Raw genomic sequence first — 23,473 nt, forward strand, 5'->3', positions numbered from 1 at the left:
TAAAATACCTGATTTTGAAATTGTCATCTTTGTTAATAGCTATTTCACTACTGTCCAACTATTGGGATGAGAAGTCATAGACAAGTTGTGAAAAGTCATTCACTTATGTCTAAAACCCAAACATTACATGGAAAATGAGGGCTATCAAGAACTTAACTGGACTTCGCACAAATGCAGAAAAACCCTCCACGCATCTTTTTCATTCCCTGTTGGCAGGAAGCACAAAAATGAGAATCAGATGCAGAAAACACACACTTTCTACACAGTGCAAAAGCCTGAACCAGAATGTCTTCAACAAACTACTGTGCTTAGCTTTCATCCCAGTTTCCCACAAAGCTTTGCACAGCGCGTGCCACCGCTGCTTGCTGTCTTGGCATTATCAGCGACAGCTCCTGGGGTGCCCTTCTGTTTTCACACTCCGTACTGTGAAACAAGCCAGCAACAGTATGCTGTGCCAGGCAGGACACAGGGAACTGCCAGGGATCCTGCTCAAGTGCTGCATCCCATCCAGAACTGTAAGCAGTGACCAGGACTCCAGCTCAACTACTTTGCATTTCATTCATAGCTCTTTAAACAGCCCCCTTTTCAAGAATACTTCCAAAGACATATGATCTGCTTTCAAAAACTCCTGAGGATGATCCATGCAGTAACTAAAACTGCTAGCCAATTCTCAACAGCAAAAGTTTTCAGTTAATTCATCTACTTTTTTCAGTTTGTAGTGTTTGTTTAGCTTGGTTCACATCACATCTCCTGTTTCGAGGTAAAATCATAAAGCATTGCATTGGCACAACTGTGGGTGTGATAAACACTGGCAGGAGGTAGGAGGGAGTAGATTAAGCAGTGAGACTCCCATCGTTCCCAAAGGCTCTTGTCAGAGGAACTGCAATGTGGAACTGCACCCTGTGTCTGGGACTTAACCCCTGGTCACAGCACACGCACGGCCTTTACACAAATCTATACTGGATTTCTACCTGGGTTCATGAATGTGTCAATCATAATATTTCACTTATTTAATCTGCACCAGTAGGAGTGTGTATGTGAAAGATGGATGAAAGAATCATGCATTACAAGTCCAGGCACAAGATACAGATGTTGAGCTTAGTTTTGTAAACAGGGTGGCTGTGGCTGAATTCCCTTTCAGTTAGAGACAATGAGCTGGAAAAGAACTTAATTGACAAAAAAGTAGCCAATTTGGCTGCAAAGTGTGCTTTGAGTTAAATACACGCTAAATACAGCACACAGAGACGCATATTTTCCCTCCTCTAAGTAAATATGGTTTTACACCATTCTTTTACATACTCCCCATAAAATCAACCATCCCTGTTTCAGGTTAACTAATCCTTTTTTTTGTGAACTCTCCCTCTACTCACACCTAGCATAGCTGGGGCACTTCCCACCTTATGCACATGCAAGTGCTACTTGAGCTGGACAATTTCCCTTCTACCTCCTTCACAGGTTCTGCCTTGCTGCATTATTCTTTCTTCATTTCCCTTCCACTGCAATGCTTGGTGTGGAAGCATTGCATCTGTCGGGACTCAGCAAGAATAGGTCTCTGACTGTTTTCTTTCTGATACTACTGTAAAGATAGGGCGCAAGTCAAAAGCTGCTGCTCACGGACAGAGAGCAGTCTGGTAGCTAAAAAGGGAGAAGAGAAGGGATTGTCAATGGTTTGTGATCATGAGATGACTTCTCAGCTCCATTTACTTTGCCTGCAGTTACCTCAAATGCAGCGGGCAGGAAGCCTTTGAGAGGAGCTTGGCAACTTTGACATGCCCGTCAAATGGCATCTTACAATAATCATGGCTATGATTACAGGACTGCTGCATACAGTCAGAAACGAAAGTGTAATGTTTAAGGATATTCCTGTCTTTATAAGAGATATGAAAGGGCAGCACAGAGGGGCCATGAGGGTGGGTCAGAGAGTTGGACAACAGAGGAGGAGGAGGGATAAACAAGCACAGGGCCATCCACACCAACCCCTCTATTAATGCCAGGTAACAGAGGCCATCATGAGTGACACTGGCTCGCCTGCTGGCAAAGCTTGGAAGGCGCAAAGCAACTGCAGGTCGGTTCAGCGCTGGCGAGGCTGAAGCCAACCTTTCAGCAGCATGCTCGAGAGGAAGCATGCCCTGTCACAGCAGTACTGCACAGCTCACAAAGGAGGAAGTGCAGCGCGGTGGGCTGCTTGCTTGGGGCCTTCCTATGTGAGACTACCGATGTCGCTAGGATAACTTAGTCAACAACATCTGCTGATTTTATGGTACACAAGTTTAATTGTTTAACTTCAGGAGGAGTATGAAGTTCTGCTCTGTTACTGAACTCATGATTTGGGGTCGAAGGCAGGCGAGATGGCTAGGTTTCTTATATTTGTTGTTCAGTGCAACACTTGCCCTGCTCTGTGGATTGCCTTGAGCACCTCTGCAGCAACAATGGATGTGTTCTCTCTCTGGAAATTACCTTAGATCTTTACCACAGAGTTAACTGCTCAAGTGCTTGTCTTGCAGATCATAAAACAGCTTCACAATTGAATTATCAACTTTGATATTCATTCAATAACAACAGAATTTTTATTCAAGAATGGGACAGCCTATAGGACAGTTGGGTTCCCCTGAAGAATCTCAAAGCCAGGACAAAGAGCATGATTTCTGCAAAATGCCATGATATTTCCAATGCTTTACTACACTCAATGGCATAGAAATTAACAGGCCAACATACCTGTTCATGTACCACTGGCTCTCTACAACTAAAATTTTTTAAAGGTCGTTACTTGCCATGGTTAAGTGTGCTATTAGCTAAGTATTCTGGTGGCTCTGAAAGCAGAAAGCTTTACAACAGAATACATTTCCGTGTATCAATATCCCTTTTAGCTTAGAAGTGGATTGGAGTTTTCTGGTTACCGTACCAGAAATGCTGGTATGGTAATGGTATGGTAATTTCTCAGGCCTCCAATAATTTTTGCTGTTAGCTGAATCCAGCCACTTTAATGTCCTTAAAATATTTTGAGTAAACAATATTTTACTATAATTCTAATTTGTTGACAGGTATTTTTTTTTTTGTAAATGGTTTAGCCAAAAAATCTGCATTTTCCAAATAGTACTTACAAATTATCTAAATGCTACTACTCTGTATCTTTCAAAGAGCATCAATACCAAATGCATTTACCACACATGTTAGGAGACCCTTGCCACGTGCGTTTAGAGTGGTGCTCCCTCTGGTCCAGCTCCAAAGTTAAAGCATCTGAAGTGTAAATTGTGTGTGACACAGCCAAGGAAACCCACTTTACTTTAACCTTGTTAATGGCGAGCCAGATGGAACTGCTGAGGCCACCCATTGTTCGGGTTTGCATTTTTGTGTAATACCATGGTGTAGGTCCATAGGGCCTCATGAATTCCCCTCCTCTGAATATATACTGTGCTGTTAAAGGCACTGAAAGGATCAAGCTCTGCTCTGAGAGCAGCTGGCTTTGTATTTTTTTTAATGGTTGTTAGCAGCAGCAGCAGGTCCATTCTACTCTCCCATTCTCCCCCTGCCCTTCTTAAAATCCTGATCTGTCAGTTCTCGAGTGAAACCAAACCCTAACTCTGTCCTATGCAGCACATCATACATTACCTCAGGTCATTCCCCCAAATATTCATCAAAAAGTCCCAGATTCTCCCTCCCTTGCAGCCTCAGACCCTGTCCCAGAGGTTCTTAATCACATGAATAATCATCACTAACTTCATCAACGGTCAGGTCGTAATTCCCTTCCTACCAAACCCAGGTTACCTCTGCCTGCATTATTTTTGTTACTGATCACTGCCTTCTGAAAATTTGGTCAAATTTTCCTGTCTTGACCTCTTTTGTGCCTTTAAGATGAAAATGGAAGCAAGAGGAGTTTTGAGTAAAGATAGCCCACAGCAGACTTCTCAGTCTGAGAAATAAGGGGAAGCTTGCGAATTGTTACATGCCAAGACACATCTGTACAGTGCTCGTGATGTAGAGGATAACATCTCACAATGCCTGCGCCGTGATGCAGCAACGTCAGACGTTTGCCAATGAAAAGCTGCAACACACGATGTAACAGAGGTAGCGAAAAACCCACAAGACTACTTGCGGCTGCCTAGCAGGTTTCCAGCTGCTGTGTGAGATATCGTAAGGTTGGGAGAGGGGAGTACTGTTCTCCCTGTTTACACCAGCTGTGGTGCATGCTGGAGTTCTCATCTGAACAGGATGAGAAAAGTACAAAGCCACCCCTCCAGACCTTCCTCCCCAACGGGCCTGCCATCAGAAAAGCAAACTGCTCCTCACCAAAAGGAGACTGCAGCCAGAAATGACTGAATTGCACCACCGAGCACCAAATAATGTGTCTGCCTCTTTGTGAGGACTTTGACATACTGGCTCCTGAAGACAATGCAGTTAGCATAACCTGCAAATGATATTAGAGGGATGCTGCAAACAGTTATCTGTTGTTACCGAAACTACACAGAGGCTTTTGCAACATTGGGGCTGATCAGGTTATTAAAATAAAAGGGCTGAGAAACCATAATCAATACTTTAGAGCAAACTCCCTGACCTGTTCAAAGTGACTTGCTTTTGCGCTACACTGGCAGAATAAGGAAGGAAATCCCCCTAGCCAGATCCTCAGGTCAGTGCCTCATCTGGTGTAGGAGACACACTACTCACTGAAATATTTTCCTGCCATTCCCAGCTGCCCTACGTGCCTTTGGGAAGAGGAGCCAGGGGCCACCTGAAGCTCAGCAGCGCTGAGCCTGCTCTGGCATGAACCAGAGTAGGGAATCAAGGACCTGATCGTTTCTCTTCTTTTCTTTCCCCAAGCTGCTCTAGACGCCGTTAGGAAGAGCAGCTTCCCCTTTCCTACATGCTCCCCAAAAGCAGAAAAATGGCAGCCAAACTCCTCCTTGGCGTTCCTATAACCTGACATAAAAGCTCAGGGGCAACCATAGCTGGCTGCCAAAGGGGAAGACCAATGAACTGGGGAACCACAGGAAAGACACACCGGCAGCAACGGCAAGACATGGTAACCTCTACTTTCTCCCCACAGAAAGAAGATCAGTTTAAATCCTGTCCCTCACCCCTTTAGCTGGATACACTGCACAAGGCACGGCAGTTTTATACTCACTATGTTGTTAAAAACATTTCTAATTCGAAATCATAAATTACAGGGGAGCATAGGATGTTCAAAAACAAGTAAAGCTCTTGAGCTCAGTAAACTATTTTTTACCCATTTCAGAATTCATGTGGTAAACCTTGTTTTAACTGATAATTTTCTCTTGCACACTGTAACAGATCATTTTTGAAGGCCAGATTACATTTAGTACATTTCCATTGTCTAAGAAAGTAATCTAGTTAACAAAATACAAATGCTAGGTAAGGTATGACAATAAAGGTAAGGCACGATTTGCAACTGATAAACTAACATTGCACTTCACCCACTTTTTCTAATTTTTCCAGTCTTCTCTATTAGTAGGATGCAAGGCTGCCATATGTATTTTGAGATCGGACTGGCTTGACTGCCGTTGCCTGCAGTTTTTATGTCTTTCTTTCATGAGCATGCTTTAGCCCTAAGTCCATAAAGAAAAAGCTGTTGTTAACCCTGGACTGATGTGACGCTTGGTACTTCAGCACCCTAGGATGGAGATTATACGCCCCCCCTTGATTTCAGCGTGCTAAGCTTCCTTGAAGCTTTGTTTCTTTCAGAGGCAGCTGTCTGCATTTCCATACCTTACCCTGCCTCTTGCCACCAGAGTTAAAATCACATGTGTAGCAGTTAGAAAAAACAGCTGCAAAATTATTTCTCCTATGAAGTCTTGTAGAATGAATTAGTTCAGCTGGTAACTTTCCTCTGATGATGATGACAACAAGAAAACCTTAAGCTGTCTTATAGAAAGGGGAGTCATCAATAAATCAGGACTTCAGTTGCCAATATCACACTCTTTGTACAAAAGGAACTCTGAATAACATTAGTATCACTGCAGAGCTTTATCATAAATCATTTTTTAAAAATGAACCAGTTTTTTGGTTTGTTTTGGTGTTTTGTTTTTTTTTAAGGTACTTGTTTCACTTTCCTGGTAACTGAGAGTAATTGAAAGATTTGCAATAAAACTAGTTTGATATCTCAACATAGCAAATTAGCATTTTATAACATACTTGATCAGTATTTATGAATGCTTTGAAAACTCACTGATTCTTAGCAAAGACTAGGAAAATATGCATGTCTGCAAATATCATGGAATATACACTTTCCTTTTTTGGAAGCCTGGAAAACACAACATTGAATGGATTATATACTGAGTTTCAAAAAGGTTACTGACACTTATGTGTACTTTTCAGCATTACAGTACTACTAGCTTTAAGTGCTGATTTTATATAATCCTTTCCATTCAGTGAGAAAATTTCTTTTGAAGAACTGTCATTAAGAAACCTGAAACATTAACTTCTTGTGTATTACACACAAACACTCTATAATTGATGCATATAGTAAAATTAAATGGAAAGAATATGGCTCCTGCTACTGTGTGTGAAATTTATATTATTTTCTTTCTTGTCACGAAGAAGGCAGGTTATCATTTTAGTACATTTAAGTTCCGAAGTAAAACTTAAACTGTAACACACTTAAGATAACATGATCGATGTGAAATAGCAAAACACTACAACAGGAAATGCTAGTTTTCTCCAATTGTCTTCACATCATTCACAGCAGTTCAAACTAATGCAACAGAAGCAGAAAAAAAATTAAACAAATTGCTTAGAGGAAGCTGGCGGGGAAGGAAGAGCTGTGATTACACCACACGCTGCACTCCTCCAAGCCTACCGCTTGCATTTTGCAAGTTTTGAGCAGCTGCTGAAAGGCAGGAAGGGAACTGAGAAATGACCACTGCGTATGCGCTGCTCTGCCATACTATAAATGCCAGAGTAGAAGTTAACAGTGAATTAAGCCTGATCACCGCAGCTTTTAAAGGTTGCTCTTCAGCTCTACAGGCATGTCAGGCACAGAGCTGAGGAATGCTGCTCACCTTCCCAGTCAGTCGCTGACTTCCTGATACATAGTACAGTTTAATAGAAAAGTTAATGGTGTGGTGGCACCAAAGCATCTAAAATAGGTAGTATTTTGCTTTTCTCATCCTGTTTTCTTTCCCTGGCCAGGAAAATCACAAGCTGCAACCCTGCTAAAAGCACAGACCATCGTTCTTGTGGGGAACTGTTGTGCAGTGAGATCCGGTACTTCAGATCTGCGTGGCAGTCCGACAGGGGAAGCTTGAATATAGAAAAGGCCTTGCCTGGGACGCTCCCCAAACCCTCTGCCAGGTCTTGCTGATGCCTATTTACACTTCTGGCCTTTTGGAGGCCAAACCCAACTCCCTGCTGGGTTTTGTGCTCCTGACGCTTTCCTCCAGTGAACCCCGACGGCTCTTAAATCACCACCTGTCACCAATGAGGGCAGACCTTGCATCGCTGCTACTACAGGGACCACAAAGCCACCACCATGTTGCGGGGAATGTCTCTGCCATGCCAAGCAGAGAGCACAACACGTTTCATGCAGAGCTGCCCGTAGGGTTTTGTACTCCAGATCAACCCACCAAAAGCAGAGCTGTTACCAAGAGGCATCCCCTGCTCTGCCACCACTCTATCTGTTTGCTCCTTGGTACCTTTTTTTTTTTCAGGATTAGTTTCTCTCAGTTACTCTCTCTGAACTGGCTCTCTGCAGGATTAGATCAGCACCAGCAACGCTGCAGGGAGAGGACCACAACGCTAGCTGAGGGTGCAGGGGGGCCATGGCAGCTGGCCGGCCCCCTGTAATGTGAAACTGCACCCTGGCAGAGACCTGGCTTACAGAGCCAGGGGCAGCATCCATTTCTTTTCAAGTCACGGTTCCTCTACAGGAAAAAATAACGAATTCAATCTGTTAATGCTGTCCGGTACCTGAGAGATTCCCGATTCTTCAGCTTGTACAGCACAGTGCAGGAAAATCAACAACTACAACAACTAAAAAATATCATATGCTTTACACTTAATACTAGTGCAGTATCGCTTTCTGAAATTTACAGTATTTTCAACTTAATTGTGCCTCTCTAGCAAGGAAAAACACCCTGAAAGCCGTCATTTGTCAGCCACAAAAAAAAAAAATCAGTTGCATTGTGAAGCACAGCTGTCTGAGTCTTTGGGCTGAAGAGTTTTGGGGTGATTGTTGGGGAGAGCTTTGGCAAGCCTGGACCAGATGTACTTGAACACTAGCTCTGTGTCCCCAGGGGATGTCAGTGTGTGACGAGGCAGAGTCCCAAGACCTGGCTATGTATTAGTGGACACAGGCATGAGATACAGAACCAGCTGCTAGAAGTTTATGCTCTTGATATTCAACATATATGATTTACAAGCACATACAAAGGAAAAAAATTATCTCGGGATGTTCAATGCCTACACTGACAATACCTAAACGTACACATTTACTGCATGTTTAAGAACACCATTATTGATGCAAGAAAGTTTAAGTTAACCCCCATATCTGAAGGAACCTGTCTTGAATCCCCCCTGAGAAAGGGTATAGCCTGGGGTTGGGCCAAGGCCATCTCTATACCTTCCCCATCTTCATCTTTCTTCCAGAGAGGCTCTTCTCCTCTGCAGAAAGAGACCATGGCATGTGCAGAATGAAGTTATTGGCACGCTCTGCCAAACAGGTCTCTAGGGCTGGATCTATTACAGCATCCTCAGGAGAACTCTCCTGGCCACGATGCTTGACTGTTTTCAGCAGTCTCAGCCCGTGGGTGCGTTTGGCAGTGTCATAAGCGCTGCCTGTCTAAAATCCCAAGAGGGGAATTTTACAAGCGTCTGCCTTTTTACAGCGAGCACCGTGCAGCCCATCCTCTCCCACGAGGGGCCGCCCTGCGACACCTGAGCCTGCTCATCCACATCCCACACAGCAGCAGCAGAACCCCTACCTTCACGCCACACACTTGGCCTCCTTCCTCAAATAGTCTTTGCACAGCCAGGAAAACTAGCCCTCCCACTCCCCAGGGCTGCCCACCAGCCACAGCACACCTCCAGGGAGCCTGGCACTTGGCGCCAAGCCATTCCCTCACCAGACTTTAGCGCACCACAGCTGCGGCACACGTCTTCATTTGCACTGGCTTTCACAGGTAATGCACACCCCACACACAGGCACAGAGTGCCTGGGGCCCCTGAGCGGCTACAACAGGGTGAGCACCCAGCCTGCCCCAGCAGGGAGCTGTATCCCAGATGGGGAGAGCCCTAGCCAGCCATGCACCCTGGATCGCGAGCGCAAAGCACATAGCTACGACCTGTGCTGTTCTCTGTCTCTTTGTCAGCTCGTGGCTGACCCATGTTTGGCACTCTGCTTCCTCTGAATCATGTGAAATATGCATGTTAAAGAAGCTTCTCTAACTATTCCTCAGCTTTTCTGGGGGGGAAATAGGGGCAAAAGGAAGGTGAGCACTACAGCCTGCCTGATTTGGGGCAGAAGTATACTGAAGACCTGTCTACAGGCACTGGGAAGTCATCAGTCCACAGAAAGCATCAGGTCGGAAGCAGCCCTGCCTCTGTCTGACGTGGAGAGGCGAGCACCGTCCACCCACCATTTCTCTTTAATGCAGTCAGCCCCAGTCCCACAAAGTACCTAGTTCATATCCAGCAATCCCTTTTACCACGTTTCCTCCCCACCTCCAGTTCTTCACACTCCCACCTTCATTTCCATCCTGATTCTGCTCCTAATCATCACATTAGCTTTTACATACTGATATGCATGAACCATTTCAGAGGTCACAGCTGGCTACTTCAAGGAAATGAGGATTTTTAAACTGACAAACTTGAACTATTGTTTAAAAAAAAAAAAAAGCACTGCTTTATTAAACAGATTTGTTTCAAGTCTTTACACATAAACCTGTCCCTGTGGAATCTTTTATTTTTAGTTTAACTAAATGAGAATCTGCTTTAAGAAAACAATTCCAAGTTAAATGAAAATGGATTTATATGCCACACACAAACTGTAGTCCTCTACAGTGTAACAAAATATGCAAGCTTAAGCAAATTTACCACCTGCTACCATAGAAGGGGAACATGGTGGTATCCTGTTCCCAACACAGCATCTCATTATAGCAGCCGGATGTTTCCACTACAGTGATTAGTGCGCATACAGTGTCACGATTAATTTCCAGTACTAACACTACCTTACAATTCATATACTTTTTCACTTACAGTCTCAACCATAATCTGTAATTCAATAATTTTTTGCAGGTTTGTGAAAACTCTCAACTGACCTTCTTACATGGGCAACACCATAAATGCAAAAAGCACGTCATGACATCGTTACTTCTGTTGTTACCTGGCCAAATGAGAGCAAGTTAATGCAGCTATATTGGTATAGCTTCATTTTGTCTAATACCTCATACTGTAAAAGGGGAATAATGTAAAACAACGCACTCTAGGATGCACCAGCAGAGAGAACAGGGAGAAAGGAGCACACGCTGTGGCCATGCTGACTACACAAGGCGTAGACTGGGAACTGTCGGCTGGTTAGAGGAAGATGTCCTACTAATGCAACACATGCAACATCTTTTAGAAGCAGCCAGTCATGGAGGGTCTTAGCTACCAGCGACTGTAATAAACTAAACTGGGTTACAAAGCCAGGATTCACTACGTTCCACAGCGTCACTTTATTAAATGACTACCTGTACCAAGCTCACCTGGTGGAAGTTTGGAATACAAAGGGAGTATCACTGTCAGCATAAGAAAGAAGCACTAATCAGTTCCTGTCAGCTTTACCTTGCAACTATAAAAATAACTTTTTTTTTTTAATCAATGAAGTCATCAACATGTACCTCTCATTCTGAACTGATCTTTTATTAAGTCATCTTCCTTTTGATACCCACTTTCTTCAGCGCAGCTGAGGCAACCTTTCATACATCTATTGTGTATACATTTATACGTATACAACACATGTATGCAACAGATTTAATAAAATTTTTTTGGCTCTTCACAATTAAAGTCAATCTTCTATAAAATGCATCTCAACATTACATTAGTGTGAAGACTATTATTATTCTGCTAAATTCAAAAGCTTTCAAATTTGACTCATTCATATTTTATGCAAGAATTAAGCAAGAAATGTGGGTCACTACGAAAAATGAGATATAACAGCTTAGATACATTACGATACATTATGATACATTTCTAAAGATTTTATGGATAGCTATCATCTGAAGTATCTCATAGACATTTGTGTTCACCTGGCAGTTGGGAACTATAACCACTACTTACAAAGAAAACCAACATGCTTCTTTGCTGGCTTCTCATTCAAATTAGCAGCTAGAAACAGAGGAGGAACACAAAAACCAATAGTCCCTTCAACGAAAAAGGCCACCAAAATCCAGATTTCCAAAACCCTCTAAACTCGACTGCATTACTACAAAGGGTATTTTCTGATGAGTTCTTATTTTGAAAAGGAGGGGGGCAGTGCAGGCTAAACCCTAGAAAGCAAAGCAGAAGAAATAATCTCTTTATGGCAGTTCGTGGTAAGGAAGTGACTCAGCTGAGGCAAATTACAGAGCCCATTTGGAGACACTGATTCCAAGAGCACTGGGGGCTGCAGTCAGAAATCTGGCACAGCTGCACTGCCAGAAATTTCAACCTTCACAAGCACATAAGCCTTGAAAACACTATTTGCAGTAATTCTGATCAGTTTTGACTAGCTCTGCAGTGATTTTTTTGTTGTGAAAAAGAACATGTGAGGGAACTGAAGATATATTCTCTACCTATTTCTCACACAGATCAAGCAAAAACAAAGCAGGGTTTCATCATAAAAAGTCAAATATCATTTCTAAGTAATTCAAAAATTGTATTATAACTTATCTGAGTTTTGAATTCCCCCTTCCCCAAACTCAGCAAGCAGTCTACTCTGCCCTGCAAGCTACTGCACACAAAACTTGCGAGGCAGTTCTTAGTACATTTAGAACTAATGCAACAATAATTAAGGGATGAAAAACCTCCAGCACCCTAGAGCAGTTTTTGATCTGTAGATCTCAGGTATCTATAGACTACTTTTAAAGGGTGGGCAAAAGATAGTTAAGAAAAGCAGGCTTGTGGACAGGATGTTTGAATCATCAAACATCATGAAACAAAGAGGATACACATATCCAACAAAAATCCTGGGGAGCCGGTCTTCCAGATTAAAAAATGTTTGTGTGTACCACTGCTCTCTAATAACTCAAATAGCCAAGAATCACAATTACTATTCTAATTAAAAACAGCAGTGATTTTAAGTATTGTATGGACTAAGACAGAAACCAATTCTGCACTGCAGAGCTTACTATCTAAACAGACAGAACAGAGGGAAGGTATAGAAAAGGGCTTAGGCAAACAAAGTTTTTTAAGTCATGTCAGGCACACTAACTTCGTAGTTACTTAACTTTTTTCCTTTATTAATTAACAAGTCCTCTGTTCCTTCACAGTGATCCACATGTTCTCACAAGTGGATAACCAAAGCCGTTCTGTAAAAACAGAATTAGCTCTCCATCCATCGATCCTACCAATTTATTTAACGACAGAGAGGGCTGACAAGCAAGAATCACAAAATGGCTGATCAGAAGCTACCCCATTTTATCCCAAGAATCCAAACGGGGAACAGATATCCAAGATAAAACAGCCTTCAGGGTTGGTCCTGCCCCTTCAAACGCTCCCTGTTTCCCCTACGCCTGTGGTACTCCTGGGGACGTGGGGCACAGCTGGTTGTGGTAGTACCACCAGGGATGCAGGGCACACCCGGTCAATGGTGGCACTGCCAGGGTCGCGGGGCACACCCGGCCACAGCCGCCCTTGCAGCTGGCAGAGCTTCTCCAGCCACCCCAGTGAAATGGCAGGAAGGAAGCGAAGCAGTGGCTGCGTCCGTGGGAACGGTCCATGGGCTGCTGCAGTCCACAACAGCTCCTCCTGCTTTCTCTTCTTTTCCTTCCATGAAGGAGGAAGAAACGATGGTGATCATTTTGCTCAATTTCCCCTCAGGTGCAAGTCAGGGCTAAAAACTGCAAAAGGAAGGTTTTAGCCTTTAGAGGAAGAGTTTGGAAAGTTATAAGCTTGCAAAGGGGTTTAAATCTCATATCCTTCACTATCAAAGGAACAATAACGACATGTGGAAGTTACTCTGAGGCTTACAGATGGCTGTCCTGCTTGAGTTTAGCTGTATTTTATAGTACTTTAATTTAATTAGTAGCCCTACCTATAGGAGAAGTACCATAATCCATACACTGTTAGTCAGAGCCTGAGCTGCGAGGTATCCATAACTTTGTTTTCTTTCCTGCTAGGTGGGTTTGCATGCTGAAACACTAGTCTGGCTTTTGCATGTGATACTGAAACCACTTTTATTTGCACTTTAAACAAGCAAGACAAAAATGTGATTGCTTGCAGAAATCCTTGAACTTGCACAATTTTCAGATGTGGAAAGGTGTCTTTTTCTAGATAATATCATCTTTGAAATCAGTTGTACAGATGAAAGATGAAGTCCTCATTCTTCTAAAAACACGTACTAATGAGTTTCGAACTATGACAGACAAGAACAAACAGACAGTGCTGTTTTCTTTTAAATAAATTTATAATCTATGAAAGAACATTCCTTGGTGACAAGTTTGCATTGGAAAGGAATTCACATTTGAAAAGCTGTAACAAAAAGAGATGCTTGCAAATGTTTTTAAGCATCACAGTCAGGAAATTTTAATATGGGAATAATTTTTCCCATGTACTGAGAGCACCTGCATTCTCCAATGAGAGCAAGGCGTCTTCAGCAGACCACAAGCAAGATTCAGGTTCCACAACACCTACTATTGCTGTTTGTAAGAAACAGAACTAATTAAGTGCATACAGACTGTATGATCAGATCCTGAATTATTATCCTAAAAAATGTTGCACAAAAACATTTAGTATACAAAATACATAGTGTGTTTATACTGAACAGGCATTATGTTTCTCCAATAAAAAAAAATTGTTCAGTGCTAATGTCCTCAAATAATATAAATTGCTTGCGTCAACAAACACAGTACAATTAGCTTGTTACCCTTAAACTGAGTTTAAAATAAGCAAATTGTTTGATGACTTTGATGTTTTCCACCCAAAATGTGCTGGCTAATTTTTCCATTCCAGTTCCCATTCCAATCTTTTAACTGCCTTAATCTCCTGCCCTCAGATGTTGACCTCCTAAGAACAGAGGTCATAGGTTAGCACAGACAGACCGCAAAAGATCTGGACTATCAATTCATGCCTGAAAGATTTCTCTTCCACAAAAGAACGACTAAAAAAGCAAATTCCAAAATCCAGCTCCACAGGCTGCATAAAATATAAACTTGTTGATATGTTACATTCATAAATATTCTAAAAAGATTGGATCTAAACAATTATTTATTGTTTAGAATTAATTTCTGTAGGATACAAAAATAAATAAAACCAATGGCAGTGACGTGGAATAATGACTGAACTTCAAAGATAAAAAACGAAAGCTCTAGACAGGAGAGAATTAAGAGTCAGCATGTTTAACCACAGATACGTATGTTTTAAATGTTTCTTCTCTACATTTGAAAGTAGCATATTTCCATGCCAGGCATTTTTATACACAATTTGTTTTCTTGTAAGGGTGAAAGTATGAGATTAGTTAACTCAAAAAATGAAACAGCACCAGTTTATACAAATCTTACTGATTATTAGTGAGACTACTACCTCATTTTCTTGCCACAATCAGCTATACAACAGATTCCTTGCTGCTTGTTTGGTCAATGAGCATACAGCTCTCATCAAGAAAATGCCAGATGTTTCTTTTCTATGCATAAATGAAATGTATAGATTGTAAAGGAGAAAGATAACTTCATGAGGCTTCAGTGAGTTAGAAATACAGGGATAACAAGAACGAACCATTTGATAACATTATTTCTGAACTCCAAGTAAAATTTATACATTATGCAATGTACATAAGGACAAAAATTCTAAAAGTGAAGTGATTAATGATACTCCCACATCTAGTAACATAAAATCTCATTGAACTATTTAACAAAAAGTAAATTAAAACACTCTGAAGATCCTCTTTTGACTTAGAAAACTAAAGCGCTTAGCACATTTTAGGTAATTATTAAAAGGAGACGTAGGCACATATTGCTATTATTCCAATTATTATGTGAGCAGCTAACCATGACTCTCCAAAAATATATCAAAGCACAAAAACATGGCAAATGAGCCTGATCAACAGAAAATTGAAGGTTTTTCATATACTTACTAGAAAGAAGTGATTTACAACAAACAACTCAGGAAAAAGAATGTAAATAAAATTAAACCTTTAAAAAGGTAAATAAATAGGCTTACATCTGAGCTATATACGATTTCTAAACCTATTGCCAACTACTGATGATTCTGTCCCATTGACAGAAAAAGTAACACTGCATAATTTTATAGAACAACTTGTCTCATTATGCAGACACAGACTGACACACACACACTCTATTGTTTTGTTTTATGTTATTAGTTTAGCCCAACAAAAAGGCAGAGATACTGATTTTAAACACTAGCAAATCTGAAGCTGAATTTGAAACATTGAACTATTTCAGCTTTTTATATTGGTCAAAAGATACCCATTTATCATTGAGGAAATCAAAGCATTCTGGTTAAACTTTGATGCAAAGGCTGTTGCAACATTAATTGCAGACAATGAAATAAGAGCAGTCTGTGGTTTGCTATTGTTTTCAGAGCTGTCTGAAGTAAATTAAATGCTTAGCATTTAAACTGTCCAACAGCTAAAAGACTAAAACTCCAAGTAACTTCTAGGCTAAAGAAAGCCATTCAGCACAAGACCAGCGCAATTTAAATCAATTTTTGTACTTTCAACTATTCATTGTAAAAGCTCTAGTGCCAGGAGACTCAACACCAATAAGATTATAAATGAATGGAGATCAAAGAAAAGAAATTGTTTAGCTCACTCCCATATTTCATAGTGACCCTTCGCAACTCTTTCCTCCTTAACCGTTCCATGGGTCTGTTACTGAGCAAACCCAGCTCCCTCTACTCCATCAATAACGCCGGCCTCAGCTCGCTATTCTTCCAGCTTGTCCACGGCCACCTTTGTTCTCTCTTGCACATGTATGTGCAATTTCTTCTGCAAAACCAGCCCCTTCATCCTTGTCCTACAGTGTCACAGTACGGTTTCAAAGAACAAACAGTCCAAATCCCCAAGCCTAGCTGCTAGTCCGGAGTGTTCAAGCTGATTTCTACCCATTACCTACAAATTCAGCATTCAAAAAAGAAGGAAACAGTCTGTAGTTACAGCCTGTGAACCGTATGATGACATGTGAGTTCTCCTACATCGCCTTTTCTCATTTGCTGCATGAAATATAAGATAGTTATTGTATACTTCTTTAGCCTACTCAATTCAATGCCTAGACTCACCACTAAATCCAGCTAAATCTTGAACACGATACAGAAGTACTGACTTTGGGGCTCTCACCAAGATATCTTCATGCATTACAAATATTAATTACTTTGCAATGGCTGTAGGAAATTGTGTGGTTTAATTGGTATCAAGGAAATGCACAGGATTCTGAAGCACAAGAAAAAGGCCAAAGTTGTTTTCCCAACAATTTGAAATCTTAGAGCCCACAGAGCCCTTACTATTTCATAGCACCCAATACGTTTAGGACAAAGCTCAAACTGAGCAACTGTTACAGCTGGGAGCATTTGGTGGTTCTGTAAAACAAACTCCAGATGTGTCACGTTTGTCACCCGGTAAACAAGGAACACACAATAAGCAGTCTAATGCAAAAAGTCCCATTTCAGATCCACTCTCCCAGATCCGCTGGAATCACCTCAGTCTTCGCAGGGCTGCAAAGCAGGAGCTTAGCTCCCACTTACACTTCAGCTCCTTGTACATTAGCCCTTGACTTGCAGCAGTCTTTCAAAATGGAGGAAACTGATTCAATCCCTGTTTGTGCCTGAGGGGATTCAGGATTCTCTGCACTCCCTGAAGAGTGCCCAAACTCCCAGCTTTGAGGTGATCATTTGGAGACTGGGAAAACTCTGCATCTCATACTACTACCATTTTCAGTCGTCTGTCCTCCCCTCCCCAAACCCTTCTCTTCCCTCCCCTTCTGATCTCCCCCGTGTCTGTGTTTTCATATTCCTGCTCCTTCCTAATCTTCTCCCTATCCGTTGCCCTTGAAATATCTTCCTGTCACCCTGCCTGAGGGATCATGGACATCACAGGAGCATTTCTGTTTGAGCTCCACTGTCTCGTCTCTGAACAGCTTCCCATAACCAGAAGAAGCAACTGCAAAGTCCCACTCAGTCCAGCTACTTCTGGATGGAGGATGCCACATCGCTGTGCAGGGGTGGCTTAAACTGGCACTTTTTTCCCCAAATAAACCTACCTTTCCTGGTGTAAATACACCCTTAAACCCATGTTTTCTTTCAGTACATAGCCTATGTCTTATTACCTGCTTGAGAAGTGCTCTAGCACACTGTAGGTGCACTTGGGGGGTGTGTGTGTGTGCGCGCACAGTGGAATAGCAGTAGCGTGCCTGCACCACCACTACAGAGATGACTACCTCCGTGACACATTCCTCTTACATAATAAGCTGCTGAGCTTCTTGACAAAGTAAGATACTGAAGTAAATTAACATTTTTAAATGATTCATATTTAAGTAGGTTTGATCTTTAAGTGTCAAGGACAGAAACATGAAGCCACAGCTAATAAAAGAAACAGCTGTAGCGATTTGGAATTATATTACTGCACAGACTTTATTAATTTGAAGTTAAAGGGCTCCAGAACTTTTATTCCTTCTGAAGAGCTTCAGATTCATCAACAGCAGTAAATCAAAGGCAACGTTTTAGGAATATCTGATTTAGCAGCTATGCTATAATTCAGTTTTCTCCAACTTTCAAGTTCTTGGTATCTTTTTAAACAGGCCAAGATATATGGCAAATTTTTCCTCATCTGGAATCACCATTATAATCTTTCCTTAGTGTTATATATTTATTACATACTTTGAGTACATTTGCTAGGCAATGGAGTGCAACACATCAAGAAAAGCAAGGAAATGCAACTGTTTTCCTAAAATAAAAGGGATTTGGGGTTTAAGTATTTACATTGAATGTTTTTGTAATAAAATATAGCACAGACTGTGTGCACCTTTTTAAAAGACAATTCATCCTACTAGCAGTTCTTTTCCAAGTTCATTGATAGCTATATTGTGTCACATGAGCAAAAATCAGCACAGTCTGTAGTCATGGTCAACATCAGCGTAAAAAGAAATTTCCATGATCGGGGAAATCTTTTCAAATAATGCCCTCTTCCCTACTACTTTCAAAGCACAGGCTTAAGTATTTACTGAGTTGGGCCCTGAAAATGTATGCACTTTTTTTGTTTATTCTTGTCTACTTGAAAGTAGTATATTCGGATAGTAGTAAGAAATTAAACAGTGAGAGAGAAATTTGAATTAAGGAAGATGCCAGTTATATTAGGAAGATTTTTAGAAACAGAAACAACATTTCATAAACTATTTACTGAAATACTTTTAACATACACTCTACTGAAATTATGCATACTTTCCATTAAATTGCGCAAAGCTCTCGATTCTTTCTTGCTTCTAAATTCCTTCAGGTATGGGCAATCATTACTAGAGGTGAGACTCCAGTGTGATCATTAGGCATATCAGTATACCATAGCAAAGGCCTAAATATATGTTGGTACTTTACTGTAAATGAGAGGGAGCTCATTCCTTGATGAAAGGGGGTGAAATACTCAGAAAACACAAGGCCTGAGAAGACATCCGATTAAAGAAAAATATCCTGCATTCCAAAAACAGTGTATGTACTTAAGAAACCCATCTGCTGTGCAGGGACAGCTTTACTCTACATGAGGCTGCATAAAAACGACACCTTCCTACTCACTTCATCTGTTCCTTGTACATTTTCAGATTTGTATCTACTTACTTTAGCATCAAATTTGGATTTCTTATTATAAACACTATGAAAAATTTGGGGCCTATCCCTTCTTAACTGTATGCTCATACAAACAGATACCGAAGACAACTTTATTCAGACTTTATTCTTAATATAAGCTTGCAACGAAGAAAATTAGGCTTAGATATCACTTCATGATATCACTGCCACCAGGTTCCCAGCTCTTGCTTTAGCGCAGAAATTTGCATTCACTTGAAGTATGTGAATAGCCGTATCAGAAGGCACATCTGATGGAAAGGAAGCACGTATTTTTGTGTGTTTTGATTTCTGCACCTAACTGCAAAGGCCAATTCCCACCCACACCCGAGCGAGCAGGCTGAAACACTGCATGGTCACGCAGGTTCACCAGCAATGTGGTATCTGAAATGAGCCCTTACTTTCAAGTTGCCTTCTGGTGAATTTGGTAGTTAAAAGCGTGTGAAACAAGTGAACGGCCCTTCAAATGAACGAGGAAATGCCTGTATCACCACCCAGAATACTACAGTGTGCCTGGGTACCCCAAAATAATTCTAACTGATCTTAGTCTCAGAAGCGGTGCAGCTGGTAAGGGACCAAATCAAGCTTTGTAGTCTGCATCTAACTACAGGCACTTAGCTTTGCAAATTAAACAATGCTCTCTGCATTTGAAATTTGGAATGGGATTTCCTACGTGTCTTCTGAAAGACAAAGTCTTTTATTCTAGTATTACACATATTGTTATGCACAACTGTAACCATTCCTACACCTAGCTCCGACATTCAAGTACTGATCTTTCAGCTCTGCATCCTGGCTCCTGACTGTTTGAGCTATGGAAGTAGGCAGGAAGGGAAAGCCACTATCTTTTGAGGAAGGCAACTCCCGATGCTGTGTGCTGGATCTGGGGGTAGAAGCTAGGCTAGCCATGGCTTGCTGTCTTCTGAGAGGTGAGGCTTTCCTGCTTCTGCTCTCGCTCTGGGGCACTTATTCTACCATAGCTCTACACCTGGCATTTCCAGAAGGCTGAAATTTAGCTACGCTCCAGGCTGGAGATGAAATCATGCCAAACAGTATATGGTCCATAGATATCAGGCGCTATATACAACAGTCAGTGGCAGTTTTTTTGTCTTTCCTCCCTTAAGCCACCTTCTTTTCATCTTTTGGTGAAGAAAATACCCAGTCTTGGAGATCTGATTCTGTTCTCATCAGGCTGGATGGACTGAGTCCTGGAAGCATGCCGTGTGACTGGTATGCAGGAAGGCTGTGGCTCCCTTAAACACGGATGGGTGATGTAGAGATTTTAACAAGGGCTGTCTAATGAATATATGCAGTAATACTTTTCAGAGGCTTCTGCCTTAGACTTGGATGGGTCTGCACAAAGACAAGGAAAGATTAACCCCCTGCCCTAGAGATCCATCTCCAAGCCAGCTTTCAAGCCTCTGATCCACAGCACCAAGTGGAAGCTATTTTTAAAAGCTACCTCTTTTTCAACCCTATTAATAAAGCCCTCTGGTTTTATCCCACTCTTGGAAAAACCTGAACTGTTGCTAAACCTTCCAAGAAGTTGTCAGCCTGAAAAAAAAAGAGCAAGTACAGGAAACTTTGTCCCTAATGATTGCAGTCCAACAAAGATACAACCTGCTTAAAGTACTGGAGTAATGCAAAGCTCTTGGGCTTTTTGGTTTTTGCCCCTTTTTTTAAATCTAGAAGCGTTCTGCTGCTCCTCTTACAAGCAGTTCATACTAGTTTAGTGGCTTATTATGGCACAGTCAGCAAATATCAATAAGATCATGTAAGAAAGCACATCTCAGACTGGTGTTTATCCCCCTTTCTAACCTATTGTCTAAGTGTGCAAATTATTAACTATATAAGAGTCTGCACAAATAATCTCAAATTTTGCTTGGGGATCCAAGAGGAAGTTGCGTCCAGCAACTCAGGTACTTAACACATCATCTAATTGTCTTTTGCAGATTAGGTGTTGATGCTGAAGAAATGCCTAAACCACTAATTGCAAGAGATGGAAAGCTATTTCTCCCTATTTCTTACAATCTCTCCTTAAATACATGCTCCTGTTGGAAAGAGGATAGTAGGCCACAGGGACCTCATTTCATACAGCAGTTTTCATGTAAGAGAACAAAAACTACAGTGGTCTTTGCAGTCCATAAGCCCAAGAGGGGTCTCAAACATCACTGCAAAGAGGAACTGAACACCCAACAGAATCGCTGTGAAGCAGGGAAAAAGCAAACAGCCAAGAAAATGCCCTATGCTTGAAAAATGGGAAAAGCAAGAATGAAAACTGGTAAGAAATTCTTACCATCTAAAATCAGGTGAAAGAGAGTCAGGAAGGAAGAGGAGGTGTTCACGTTTTAATTTCTGGAACACCACCCTCGAGTAAGGTCCTTTTGCAAGGCTGTATTTTTAAGAAATCTGTGTAAAAGCCATGCAACTTTGGAATTACTTCTGTGCCAGCTTCCTCTTTAGAAAATGGCAGAACTGTGAATGTGATCTACCTCGGAGAGGAGCAGAAAAATGCAACCTTTTGACAGTGACATGCTGACACCATTTTGTGCCAAAGGCTACAACTCCCTGAACTTTTAATTCGTTTTTCTGGATGGCTGGGCGCTCTTGCTTCGCCTGCCCCCCGTTTCACCCCAGTGCTGTTCAGGACCTGCCCAAAGCAGGTCCTCAGGGCTGGCCGAGGGCAGGAGCCGACGTGCCCCCTGTGTCATAACTGTGTGCGGTGACCGCTGGCCTGGCCTTGCCTCCCAGCTCTCGGGCAAAGGGACTCCGACGGGCTTTCCCCATCCGCCTTGGCCCCATCTGTCTGTTAAGCAAGGTTTTTATGAGCTTCTCCCATTTTGGTACTAGTTCAGGGCTCTCCTTCCCAGCCTGTACCACTCCCGTTATTCATGTCTCCTTCACAAAAATCTGCTCGGCTCAAACCGTAGGAGGCTTTTCTATGAAAATTAAATTATACACTTGAGTGTGATTCAGTCAGTAGAGATGGAATCGATATAATCTCAAGTTTGAAGTGACTTTGTATCATGTAACTTTGCTGTCCTAAACTAGCTCTCCTAGTCCTGTTAACTTCAATCCAAATGTTCTCCACAGCACTCCACCATGCCGTCATCTCTGCCTGCATCACACTGGTTTAGCGGCTGTTTGTGCAGATCATGAGCTTTTCAAGATGACTTTTAAGATTTTTGTATTATAGTCTGACTTCAGATCATCTGCAGAATGTCTTCAGATATTAAATCTGTTTCTGTCTGACTCAGACACAAACTAATTTTAAGTGACAGTTCATCAGGGAAGTATTACATTATTTAATTACAGTCTCCTTTCCCTAAGTGCCTCTATTTCCACCCAATTGGTGGTTTAGAAATGTTTTTCTTCATTTGAAAATTATGCTTTTGGTCATGTGCAAGAGTTACTGGCAAACACCATTCATTCCATCTTAACACAAAACCACTTCTTTTCTAGTTGTCTCTCCTTTGTAGATGTCTACATTGGAAAAATATTTTTGAAGTGTTAAAGTGATGCTGCAGTGGTCATCATTATTTAGCCAACTGAGCTAGAAATACACAGCTATTTCACTAGCCATATTCCCAGAACACAATTCAGCATTACTGTGTAGCCAGTGGCAATGCTTCATTAAGCTCCCTCATTTCCAGCAGCTCCCTCCCTCCCAGTTTACTTGCAGGGCTGCGCTATAAACCAAGTCAGTGAAATGTTTCATGTCAAACCCAAAATCTCACAACATATTGCTTACTTATTACATGTTTAAATCCAAACCACTTTCCGATACAGGTCACCCGTGCTAGAAAGCTTCCCTGCCACAAGTGTGATGTTAGCAGAGGGTAGCATAAGACTGAAATGTCATAAATTAGAACTGGGAGATGGAGCTATACCCTTAATTATTTCTTCCTTGTCCCTTCCTTCTTGCTTCATTTTATTGCTTCCATTTTGGTGTAAATACTTCAAAACAAACAAACAAAAAAGTTGTGATCCTCCCTGTCCCCCTGAAACGTTCCACGTGAAGCAAGTGCCGAGCCAAGCAGATACAGCACTACAGACACTCTGCTGAAAAAGTATCCAACTTTGAGGTCCTACTAGGACTATTTACAGATACTGGACAATACCTCTAGGTCCCAAAGATAACTCCAGCTTCTAGTCCTGTGAGCATCATGCATCTTCTTGGTTAATATTGTGCCAAAGGTCTGTGGGTAAAATTTATTTAAACATACACCGCACTAAAGAGTGTTTTCCCCAGCTATATAAATTTATAAAAATAATCTTAAATAAAAAGTTACAACCGTTAAAATGGTCCTTTACCTGGTTTCATTCTAGGTCACATACAAACACTGGGAGTGTTTGTTTAAACAAACAAACAAAAAAAGCATAATTTTTTTTCCTTCCTCCCTTTTCCCTCCTCCAAACCTTATTCTGAGATGGTGGGCTAGGTTCTGATTTCAGTTACTCTGCTGTAAATCAAGATTTCACAGACTTGTCTACAAGTTACTGAGCA

At 41.6% G+C, this 23,473-nt stretch overlaps 1 protein-coding gene across 1 annotated transcript in view; it reads right to left on the reverse strand.

Moving 5' to 3' along the window:
- Positions 1-23,473, reverse strand: part of LIN28B (lin-28 homolog B (C. elegans)) — an 84,044-nt gene that overhangs the window by 13,493 nt on the left and 47,078 nt on the right.

This window comes from Pygoscelis adeliae, unplaced genomic scaffold (assembly GCF_000699105.1).
Source record: "Pygoscelis adeliae isolate BGI_AS28 unplaced genomic scaffold, ASM69910v1 Scaffold76, whole genome shotgun sequence".
NCBI lineage: Eukaryota > Metazoa > Chordata > Aves > Sphenisciformes > Spheniscidae > Pygoscelis > Pygoscelis adeliae.